At 35.8% G+C, this 12,013-nt stretch overlaps 1 non-coding gene across 1 annotated transcript; it reads right to left on the reverse strand.

Moving 5' to 3' along the window:
• Positions 1-7,121: 7,121 nt before the first annotated feature.
• On the reverse strand, positions 7,122-7,229 carry LOC148577061 (small nucleolar RNA R71). Its single transcript, XR_015904590.1, has one exon. It is a non-coding gene; the product is annotated as a small nucleolar RNA R71 (small nucleolar RNA).
• Between the last annotated feature and the right edge of the window lie 4,784 nt (positions 7,230-12,013).

Genomic DNA, 12,013 nt, shown 5'->3' on the forward strand with positions numbered 1-12,013 from the left:
TCAAGATCATCATTTCTCTTCAAATCCTCAACTTATCTCAACCATCCTCAATTCATATTTTCCATTCCGAACTCATAGCTCCTCAGTTCTCATCTCATATACCAATTCTTCTTTAATCTCCACCCAACCCATTATCAGCACACCATAAACTTAGGCCTCCATTTTTTTCTAATTTATCATAAAATCATCTACTAGAACCCTTAGGTTATATCCCATGTTCTAATACTCAAAACTAGGCCCAAAAGTCTTAAAATGATGTTATAGAAGCTTACAACCTTGTTGGGAAGGTAGAATAGTTGAAAAACAAGTAAAATTTGAGAAACAGGGCGTGTGCGGCCACACAGGAGTGTGTGCGTGCACACGCCCAGGAGATCTTAAAATGTGTGCGTACGCATAGGTGGCAAAACTTACAGAATCTGTTCACTCGCACAACCTGTGCCAGCGCCCCTAACAGACTGGCCTTCTCGACGTGTGCGTCCGCACAGGTTGAAATCCTTCCTTAGATATGCGCGCGCACAAGCTATGCTAGCGCTGCAAACAGAACGCATCTCCCTACCTGTGCGTCCGCACATGTCAAAATTTTTGCAGGGTGTGCGTCCGCACGAGGGTGTGCGCTCGCACATATCAGAAATCATGAAATTATGCAACTTAGCAAAATTTCATATTTTCAACACTAACTTTGAATGATCATAACTTCCTCTGCAAAATCCCAATTTTCACAAACTTTAAATCGATTTAAAGGATTTTTAAAGATCTTTAATTCTAAAGAAATTTCAATCAATTTGAAAAACCGAGGCAAAAGTTATGATCAAGCAAAGTTCACCAAAAATCCAATTTTACCAAAAGCCTCAAAATCCAAAATTCACCAAATCTCACAATGCAAAACCAACTAATCATAACCCAAACAATACCAAGACAACATCAAAGTCCATACCATTCCTTTCCCAACTCAACAATCCATAATATCCCAATTTCACCATTCAACACCATCAAAATCCTTAATCATCAACATCCAAAACCATCACAAATGCTCATAATCATCTTCAACCAACAACAAACATCAATAACCACTACAAATCCTCATCAACTTACCTCAACATTATCAGTCATTATCCACATTCGTATTACCACACTCAACAACATCAACCAATATCATAATTTATAATTAACACCAATAACCCTCTTCAACAATAACAAATCTCATATTTATCATCAACCTTCAAAATTATTTAAAATACTAACAATCATCATCAAAATCACATAATCATCATTATTATTCCATTTCCTTCCACACACCACCAATACAACATCAATCAATCTCCATCAACAACACAAATTGTCAATTTTCTCATCAACACCAAAATCAAACTTTAACATACACAAGTCATAAAATCTTCATCACAATTCACATGCCACATACATAATTCAATCCACCATATATTTAATTCAATCCTATCTTAAGGTCAACTAGTCTAAGTGTCCAGAAACATTACATATTACGTAAAGGAAACCAAAACCATACCTTGGCCAATTCCCAAACGCTTCAAATACCAAAACGAAGCCACCAAACTTGATCCAAAGCCTCAACCAACTCCAAAAAACATCCAAAACTCAATCTAACAACATATATACCACCAAATTCAAAACCTAAGATACACAAAACAACTAAACACAAGGGTTTAGTGAAACCTTACCTTACCCAACAAGATTAGGGGTAAAATCCAATAATTACCCGCTACTAGAGATCACCTAAATAAGCAAAACTACAAAACTTGCTCAAGAACTAAACCCAAAATGCGCAGAAACTTAGGGAAGAAAACGGGGATAGAGTTTCGAGTTCTTACCAGAAAAACTTACATAGAAAGGAAGAGCTCGTCGAGAGCTTCGCGTGGCTGCAAATGGCTCATCAATCAGAACTCCGGATCAAAAGTTATGGCTTCCGGAAGTGGAGGATGAATAGTAACAATGGGGTTTTACCCCCCACCACCTCCTATCCGAGTTCTATCTCTCTCTTCCCTTCAAAATGAGTTTGAAACTCATCAATCACACATATATATGTTGGACCTTGGGTCCGGTTTGGGTCCAATCCAACATGTTAGCGTTTTTAGCCCGTTTGGCCTACTTTGAGCCAACACCTTTAATATTAGTGCGCAGATTTCAATTCTAAATTATTTTTTGTCCTTTCAAAATAATAAATCAATTTTCCAAAATATTATTTTTCTCAAAACACAGTGCTGGAAAGGCTTAAACCGGTTCGACCGGTTCAGCTGCCGGTTCTTGGTCTTTTGCAGAAAATACATTTTCTGACTTCGAAAAATTCATCGAAACCAAATTTCACCTTTATATTTTCAAATTTAAACTTCTAAATTTTGAATCCATCTCGGGCACTTAAAATTATTATTTTATTAAAACAGTTTTGCGTGAAAAACTTGGGTTCTTACATCCTCCCCTCCTTAAAAAGATTTTCACCCTCGAAAATCTGAGTTACGCGATATATCCCCATCAAATCGTCCTACCGTGCCGAAGTTCCCTTTCTCCTTCCGCTGTGTCACTCTGATTATCATCACCAAGCACCCGAAATTTTTCCTCAAGACAAAAACCGATTTTTGTAACATCCTTCCAAAACCTTTAAAACAAGTTTATTCTAAACCAGTTCATTGTTAAAGATTTTTCTCAAGAGAGTCAAAAATCATTTCTTCGTAAGTCAAATACTTAAAATCACGATTTCCTATATAAAACTTGTCAATTTAAATTCCTTTTGATAAGATAATTTGGAAACCAAATTCACAAATTGATAAAATCATAGAACTCACTTTTCCTTTCAAAACATATCATTCAAACCAAGAGTTTCAATTTTCTTTCACAACCAAATCATTTAAACCAATAGTTTCAAACTAATTTTCAAAATCATTTTAAAATTTAGAACTTTTTCAACAAGATTGAAGACCACACCAATTTGAAACTGAAAATCAAAGTTAAAAACCGCAAAAGCATCTGTCTTTACTTCCGTTGCCACTAATACTGAGCCGCACCCGTCAACTGATATGCCGCGAACTCTACGAACTGGTCCTCTTGAATAGGTTGAGCTCGTAATGCATAGGATAGGTTAGCCATTTGATGAGCGGATAATTTATACGCTTTTTGGCATTGTTTTTACATAGTTTTTAGTATGATTTAATTAGTTTTTACTGTGTTTTTATTAGTTTTTATGCAAAATTCACATTTCTGGACTTTACTATGAGTTTGTGTATTTTTTTGTGATTTCAGGTATTTTCTAGTTGAAATTGAGGGACCTAATCAAAAATCTAATTCAGAGGCTGAAAAAGGACTGTAGATGCTGTTGGATTCTGACCTCTCTGCACTCGAAATGGATTTTCTGGAGCTACAGAAACTCAATTGGCGCTCTCTCAATTGCGTTGGAAAGTAGACATCCAGGGCTTTCCAGAAATATAAATAGTTCATACTTTGCCCGAGTTTTGATGATGCAAACTGGCATTCAAACGCCAACTTCCTACCCTATTCTGAAGTTAAACGCCAGAAACAGGTTACAAACCAGAGTTAAATGCCACAAACAGGCTGCAACCTGGCATTTAACTCCAAGAGAAGTCTCTACACGTGTAAAGCTCAATGCTCAGCCCAAGAACACAATAAGTGGGCCCCGGAAGTGGATTTCTGCACTATCTGCACTTAGTTACTCATTTTCTGTAAACCCTAGTGACTAGTTTAGTATAAAAACTACTTTTAGTGATTTATTTCACATCTTTATATCATTTTTGAGACTATCTTTGTATCACTTTTGATCTCTGGATCACATTTAGGGGGCTGGCCATTCGGCTATGCCTGGACCTTCATCACTTATGTATTCTCAACGGTGGAGTTTCTACACCCCATAGATTAAGGTGTGGAGCTCTGCTGTTTCTCATGAATTAATGCAAAGTACTATTATTTTTCTATTTAATTCAAGCCTATTTCTTCTCTAAGATATTCATTCGCACACAAGAACATGATGAATGTGATGATTATGTGACGCTCATCACCATTCTCACCTATAAATGCGTGCCTGACAACCACTTCCATTCTACATGCAAACAAGCTTGAATGTGTATCTCTTGGGTTTCTAATCGAAGATTAAAAACTTTGTGGTATAGGCTAGAATTATTGGCAGCCATTCCTAAGATCCAGAAAGTCTAAACCTTGTCTGTGGTATTCCGAGTAGGATCTGGGATGGGATGACTGTGACGAGCTTCAAACTCGCGAGTGTTGGCCGTAGTGACAGACGCAAAAGGATCTGGATCCTATTTCAACATGATCAAGAACCGACAGATGATTAGCCATGCGGTGACAGTGCATTTGAACTATTTTCGCTGAAAGGACGGACGGTAGCCATTGACAATGGTGATCCCCCAACATACAGCTTGCCATGGAAAGGAGTATGAATGATTGAATGAAGATAGTAGGAAAGTAGAGATTCAGAAGGAACAAAGCATCTCCATATGCTTATCTGAAATCCCACCAATGAATTACATAAGTATTTCTATCTTATTTTATGTTTTAATTATCAAAACCTCATAACCATTTGAATCTGCCTGACTGAGATTTACAAGATGACCATAGCTTGCTTCAAGCCAACAATCTCCGTGGGATCGATCCTTACTCACGTAAGGTTTATTACTTGGACGACCCAGTGCACTTGCTGGTTAGTTGTGCGGAGTTGTGAAAAAGAATTGAGATTACGATTGTGCGTACCAAGTTGTTGGCGCAGTTGAGATCACAATTTTGTGCACCAAGTTTTTGGCGCCGTTGCCGAGGATTGTTCGAGTTTGGACAACTGACGGTTCATCTTGTTGCTCATATTAGGTAATTTTATTTTAATTTTAAGCTTTTTGTTTTTATTATTTTTATTTTCAAAAAATTTTCAAAACAAATAAATTATTCTATGACTTCAGAATTTTTAAGAATGAATTCTAGAGTTTCATGATGATCTGTTGAAGTCTGGCTGGCTGTGAAGCCATGTCCAATCTTTTGGACCGAGGTTTCAACTCATCATCACAAGAGCTTGTTGATTTCTATCAATCTTGCTGTTGTACGTAATGTTCTGCTGAAGCTTGGCTGGCCATTGGCCATGTCTAGTCTTTTGGACCGAAGCTTTCATGTAAAGCTCGGCTGGCTATTAAGCCATGTCTAAAACTTTGGACCGGAGCTCTAGACTAACATTGCATGATTCTTGGAATTCTCATTAAAAATTTTGAATTTCTTTATTTTATTTTTCTAATTTAATTTTCAAAAAATTACAAAAAAAATTTATAAAATCATAAAACCAAAAATAATTTGTGTTTCTTGTTTGAGTCTAATGTCAAATTTTAAGTTTGGTGTCAATTGCATCTTTTTAATTTCCTAAAAATTTTCAAAAATTCATGCATGTGTTCTTCATAATCTTCAAGTTGTTCTTGATGATTTTCCTTGTTTGATATTGTGTTTTTCTTGTTTTGTGTCTTTTCTTGTTTTTCATATGCATTCTTGAATCATTAGTGTCTATAGAATAAAAATTTTTAAGTTTGGTGTCTTGCATGCTTTTCTTTTCTTAAAAATTTTTCAAAAACATGTTCTTGATGTTCATCATGATCTTCAAAGTGTTCTTGGTGTTCATCTTGACATTCAAAGTGTTCTTTCATGCATTTTTGTTTTGATCTTAAACTTTTATGTTTTGTGTCACTTATATGTTTTTCTCTCTTCTCATTAAAAATTCAAAAATCAAAAAAATATCTTTTCCTTATTTTGCTCATTATTTTCAAAATTTTAGATTGATTTAGTCAAAAAGTTTTAAAATTTAATTGTTTCTTATTAGTCAAGTCAAATTTTCAATTTAAAAATTCTATCTTTTTCAAACCTTTTTCAAAAATCAAATCTTTTTCATTTATTTTTACATATTTTCGAAAACTTTAAAAATTGATTTTGAAAATCTTTTTCTTATTCTTACTTCATATTTTCGAAAATCTCATTCACATTTAATGTTTTAATTAAAAAAATTTTCAAGTTGTTACTTGCCTATTAAGAAAGGTTCAATCTTTGAATTTTAAAATCATATCTTTTAGTTTCTTGTTAGTCAAGTAATCAACTTTAATTTCAAAAATCAAATCTTTTTAATTCCTTTTCAAAATAAAATTTCAATCATTTCAATCATATCTTTTTCAAAACCACCTAACTAACTCTCTCTCTCTCTCTCTCTAATTTTCGAAAATCCCTTATCCCTTTTTCAAAATTCCTTTTAATTAACTAATTATTTTAGACTTTAATTTTAATTTTATTCCTTTTTATAATTTTCGAATTCTAACTAATAATTAAAGTAAAAACAAAAATATTTTTTCTTTTATTTTAATTATATTCGAATTCATCTCTCTCTCATCTCTTTCTATTTATTTATTTATTTACTAACACATCTCTTCTTCTTAAAAAAAATTTGAACCCTCTCCCCCTCTCCGTGTTCGAATTATTCTCTCCTCTTTTCTTCTACTCACATAAAGGAATCTCTATACTGTGACATAGAGGATTCCATACTTTCTTGTTCTCTTCTCTTTCATATAAGCAGGAACAAGGACAAAGGCATTCTTGTTGAAGCTAATCTTGAACCTGAAAGGACCTTGAAGAGGAAGCTAAGAGAAGCTAAAGCACAACTCTCTGGAGAGGACCTAACAGAAATTTTCAAAAAAGAAGAAGACATGGTAGCCGAAAATAACAACAATGCCAACAATGCAAGAAAGATGCTTGGTGACTTCATTGCACCCTCTTCTGATTTCTGTGCAAGAAGAATCTCAATTCCTGCCATTGGAGTAAACAACTTTGAGCTTAAGCCTCAATTAGTTTCTCTAATGCAACAGAATTGCAAGTTTCATGGACTTCCATTAGAAGATCCTCATAAGTTCTTAGCTGAATTCTTGCAAATCTGTGACACTGTCAAGACCAATGGAGTTGATCCCGAGGTCTACAGGCTTATGCTTTTCCCTTTTGCTGTAAGAGATAGAGCTAGAACATGGTTGGATTTACAACCTAAGGAAAGCCTGAACTCTTGGGAAACGCTGGTCAGTGCTTTCCTGGCCAAATTTTTTCCACCTCAAAAGATGAGTAAGCTTAGAGTGGAAATCTAAACCTTCAGACAGAAGGAAGGTGAGTCCCTCTATGAAGCTTGGGAAAGATATAAGTAATTGATCAAAAGGTGTCCTACTGACATGCTTCCATAATGGAGCATCATATGTATATTCTATGATGGTCTGTCTGAGTTGTCAAAAATGTCATTAGACCATTCTGCAGGAGGATCTCTTCATCTGAAAACCCCTGCAGAAGCTCAAAAACTCATTGAAATGGTTGCAAATAACCAGTTCATTTACACCTCTGAGAGGAATCCTATGAAAAATGGGATGCCTCAGAAGAAGGGAGTTCTTGAAATTGATACTCTGAATGTCATATTGGCTCAGAACAAAATATTGACTCAGCAAGTCAATATGATTTCTTAGAGTCAGAATGGATTGCAAGCTGCATCCAACAGTACTAAAGAAGCATCTTTTGAAGAAGAAGCTTATGATCCTGAGAACCCTGCAATGGCAGAGGTGAATTACATGGGAGAACCCTATGGAAACACCTACAATCCTTCATGGAGGAATCATCCTAATCTCTCATGGAAGGACCAACAGAAGCCTCAGCAAGGCTTCAATAATAATGGTGGAAGAAATAGGTTTAGCAATAGTAAGCCTTTTCTATCATCTTCTCAGCAACAGACAAAGAATTCTGAATAGAGTCATTCTGGCCTCGCAACCATAGTCTCTGATCTATCCAAGACCACACTAAGTTTCATGAATAAAACAAGGTCCTCCATTAGAAATTTGGAGGCACAGGTGGGTCAGCTGAGTAAGAAGATTACTGAAACTCCTCCCAGTACTCTCCCAAGCAATACAGAAGAAAATCCCAAGAGAGAGCGCAAGGCCATAACTATGACCAACATGGCCAAACTTGGAGAGAGTGAGGAGGACGTGAGTCCCAGTGAGAAAAGCCTCATGGGACGTCCTCTGGACAGAAAGGAGTTTCCCTTTGAGGAACCAAGGGAATCTGAGGCTCATACAGAGACCATAGAGATTCCATTGAACTTCCTTCTGCCATTCATGAGCTCTGATGAATATTCTTCCTCTGAAGTGGATGAAGACATCACTGAACAGCAAGTTGTTAAATATCTAGGAGCAATCATGAAGCTGAATGCCAAGTTATTTGGTAATGAGACTTGGGAGAATGAACCCCCTTGCTCACTGATGAGCAGATAATTTATACGCTTTTTGGCATTATTTTTAGTATATTTTCAGTAGATTTTAGTTAGTTTTTATTATATTTTTATTAGTTTTTATTTAAAATTCACTTTTCTGGACTTTACTATGAGTTTGTGTGTTTTTTTGTGATTTCAGGTATTTTCTGGCTGAAATTGAGGGACCTGAGCAAAAATCTGATTCAGAGGCTAAAAAAGGATTGCAGATGCTGTTGGATTCTGACCTCCCTGCACTCGAAGTAGATTTTCTGGAGCTACCGAAGCCCAATTGGCGTGCTCTCAATTGCGTTGAAAAGTAGACATCCTGGGATTTCCTGCAATATATAATAGTTCATACTTTACCCAAGATTTGATGGCCCAAACGGTGTTCCAATTCAGCTTAAGAATTCTGGCGTTTAACGCCAGAACTGGCATAAAAGCTGGAGTTAAATGCCCAAACTGGCACAAAAACTGGCGTTTAACTCCAAAAAAAGTCTCTACATATGAAAGCTTCAATGCTCAGCCCAATCACACACCAAGTGGCCCCGGAAGTGGATTTTTACACTAAACACCCTAGCTTACTCATTTTCTGTAACCCTAGGTCACTAGTTTACTATAAAAACTACTTTTAGTAATTCATTTTGTATCTCATGACATTCTACATGTTTCATATTGTATCTTCTACGGCATGAGTCTCTAAACCACATTGTTGGGGGTGAGGAGCTCTGCTGTGTTTCAATGAATTAATGCAATTACTAATGTTTTCCATTCTATCACGCTTGCTTCTATTCTAAGATATTCATTCGCACTTCAACCTGATGAATGTGATGATCTTTGACAATCATCATCATTCTCACCTATGAACGTGTGCCTGACAACCACTTCTGTTCTACATGCAATCAAGCTTGAATGTGTATCTCTTGGGTTTCTAATCTAAGATTAGAACCTTCGTGGTATAGGCTAGAATTATTGGCAGCCATTCCTGAGGTCCGGAAAGTCTAAACCTTGTCTGTGGTATTCCGAGTAGGATCTGGGAAGGGATGACTGTGACGAGCTTCAAACTCGCGAGTGTTGGGCGTGTGACAGACGCAAAAGGATCAATGGATCCTATTCCAGCATGATCGAGATCCGACAGATGATTAGCCGTGCGGTGACAATGCATTTGGAATATTTTCACTGAGAGAACGGGAAGTAGCCATTGACAACGGTGATGCCCAACATAAAGCTTGCCATGGAAGCAGCCTTGCGTGTGTGAAGAAGAAGATAGTAGGAAAGCAGAGATTCAGGGGACAGAGCATCTCCAAAACCTCAACCTGTTCCTCATTACTGCATAACAAGTATTTATTCATGTTCTTTTACTTTTTACAATTAAATCTAAGAATTATTGATATTCTGACTAAGAGTTACAAGATAACCATAGCTTGCTTCAAGCCGACAATCTCCGTGGGATCGACCCTTACTCACGTAAGGTATTACTTGGACGACCCAGTGCACTTGCAGGTTAGTTGTGCGGAGTTGCAAAAGTGTGATTGTAATTTCGTGCACCAAGTTTTTGGCGCCGTTACCGGGGATTGTTCGAGTTTGGACAACTGACGGTTTATCTTGTTGCTTAGATTAGGAATATTTTATTTTTGTTGGTTTAGAGTCTTTTATTTGAGTTTAGTTTCATATTTTAAGTTTGGTGTCAATTGCATGCTTTTACTTTCTTTTAGTTTTTCAAATTTGCATACTCTTAGTTGTTTCTTCATCTTTAAAAATTCTAAGTTTGGTGTCTTCTTTGTGTTTTCTTTTAATTTTTCGAAAATTTGTGTTTAATTTTCTAAAAATTTTAAGTTTGGTGTGTTTTTGTGCTTTTATTTACTTAAAGATTTTTTTCAAAAATTTGTTCTTGGTGTTCATCTTGACATTCAAAGTTTTCTTATTTGTTCTCTTTGTTTTGATCTAAAATTTCTAAACTTAGTGTCGTTTTGTTGTTTTTCTCTTTCCTCATTAAAATTTAAAAATAAAAAAATATCTTTTTCCTTATTTTACTCATAATTTTCAAAATTTAGCATTAAAGTAGTCAAAGATTTTCAAAATCATATCTTTTCTTTTTAATCAAGTCAAAATTCTAATTTCAAAAATTGATCTTTTCAAATCTTTTTCAAAAAAAAAAAAATCAAATCTTTTTAATTTCTTCAATCATATCTTTTCAATCATATCTTTTTCAAAATAATCCTCAATCATATCTTTTTGATTGCTAATCTCAAAATCTTTTTAATTAATTAATTAATTTAGTCTTCAATTTGCTTTTATTTCAATTTCTTCTAATTTTCGAATTTATATTCAATTTTTCAATTATTTTATTTTGTTTTATTTTAGCTTATTTTAATTTCGGTTACCTTAAAATATATATATATATATATATATATATATATAATCTATTTACAATTCATATCAATTCCCTTTTCTCTATCATGGATATAAGTGGAAATGAACAGTCCAGAAGGACTCTGGGGTCATATGCCAACCCCATTACAGCTATATATGGGAGTAGCATCTGTATACCTCCCATCAAAGCAAGCAGTTTTGAGCTAAATCATCAGCTCATTATCAGGGTGCAGCAAAATTGCCAGTATTCCGGTCTTCCATAGGAAGAACCTACTGAGTTTCTGGCACAGTTTTTACAAATTGCTGACACAGTATGTGATAAAGAAGTGGATCAGGATGTCTACAGATTATTACTGTTTCCATTTACTGTAAAAGATCAAGCTAAGAGGTGGTTAAATAACCAACCCACAGCAAGCATAAAAATATGGAGACAGTTATCAGACAAATTTCTGAATCAATTTTACCCTCCAAAAAGGATGACACAGCTAAGGTTGGACATCCAAGGCTTTAAACAAGAGGATCATAAATCCCTTTATAATGCCTAGGAGAGGTATAGAGGGATGCTAAGGAAATGCCCCGCTGAAATGTTTTCAGAGTGGGTACAGTTAGACATCTTCTACTATGGGCTTACAGAAAGAGCTCAAATGTCTCTAGACCACTCAGCTGGTGGATCTATACACATGAGAAAGACAATTGAAGAGGCTCAAGAACTTATAGATACAGTTGCTAGAAATCAACATCTGTACTCAAGCAATGAGCCCTCCAAAGAAAAAGAAGCTATGGTAGCAACTACTGATCATAATCCTCAAGAACAGATTATTGAACTAAATCAGCAATTACTTCTAATGACAAAACAATTAGCAGAATTCAAGGAGATGCTCCAAGACACTAAAAATGCTAACAAGAATATAGAAGCACAATTAAATCAGACAAGACAGCAGCTATCTAAACAGATAACAGAAGAATGCCAAGCTGTTCAACTAAGGAGCGGGAAGACATTGAATAATTCAGTTCAAAGTAGCAAAAAGTCAAGAAAGGAACAAATGATAGAGGATTATCAAACCACTGCCCAAAATCCCTCTGAGGATAGCAAGAGCCCAGAGAGGAATAACTCTGGCGTTCAAATGCCAGAAAAGGGAGAAAAGTTGGCGTTAAACGCCCATTCCTTGCCCAGTTATGGCGTTCAAACACCAGAAAAAGGTGGGAAGCTGGCGTTAAACGCCCATCCTTTACCCAATCCTGGTGTTCAAACGCCAATGAGGGATCAGACACCTGCAAGTGCTAATAGTAACCCCTCTAAGAAGGCTTCTCCAACCACTTCTGTAGGGAATAAACCTGCAGCAACTAAGGTTGAAGAGT

Source organism: Arachis ipaensis, chromosome B1 (genome assembly GCF_059453495.1).
Source record: "Arachis ipaensis isolate K30076 ecotype BB chromosome B1, ASM5945349v1, whole genome shotgun sequence".
In the NCBI taxonomy this organism is placed as follows: domain Eukaryota; kingdom Viridiplantae; phylum Streptophyta; class Magnoliopsida; order Fabales; family Fabaceae; genus Arachis; species Arachis ipaensis.